This window comes from Trachymyrmex cornetzi, unplaced genomic scaffold, assembly GCF_001594075.2.
Source record: "Trachymyrmex cornetzi isolate Tcor2-1 unplaced genomic scaffold, Tcor1.1 scaffold1803, whole genome shotgun sequence".
In the NCBI taxonomy this organism is placed as follows: domain Eukaryota; kingdom Metazoa; phylum Arthropoda; class Insecta; order Hymenoptera; family Formicidae; genus Trachymyrmex; species Trachymyrmex cornetzi.
In genome coordinates this window covers 21467-21920 of record NW_017296423.1, presented here as the reverse complement: position 1 = coordinate 21920, position 454 = coordinate 21467, and positions in this window count along the sequence as shown.

Genomic DNA, 454 nt, shown 5'->3' with positions numbered 1-454 from the left:
ATTTTTTATTGCGGTTTAAATTTCTGAACAATTTTAATCGAAAATTTGTTGTCACAAAAATTTATTAACAAGAATTCCGAATAAAGCTATTGATAGTGCTGCAAACTTGGTAGGGGCAAGACATTTACAATGATAGTCACGCGGTCCATTTTGTTTCTACTGTATGTTTCATTTTATGTTGTTGTGTCGTAATGCTACCGCATCGCTTGATAGGTTTAAAAACTAGCTAAATATAGATTACTGTTAAGCGGCACTTACACGCGCATTTAACACTTTTAAACATTAAATTGTACGTATAATGTCTGCACAATACTATGTGCTTGTTGTATGTAATATTTGGTATGAATTAGTTGATGATGTTGATAAACAAACGCAATGAATAAGATAAATTTGTAATTTATAAGAAAATTATATTGCTACTGCTTATTATATTATTATTTTCCCAATAAACAAG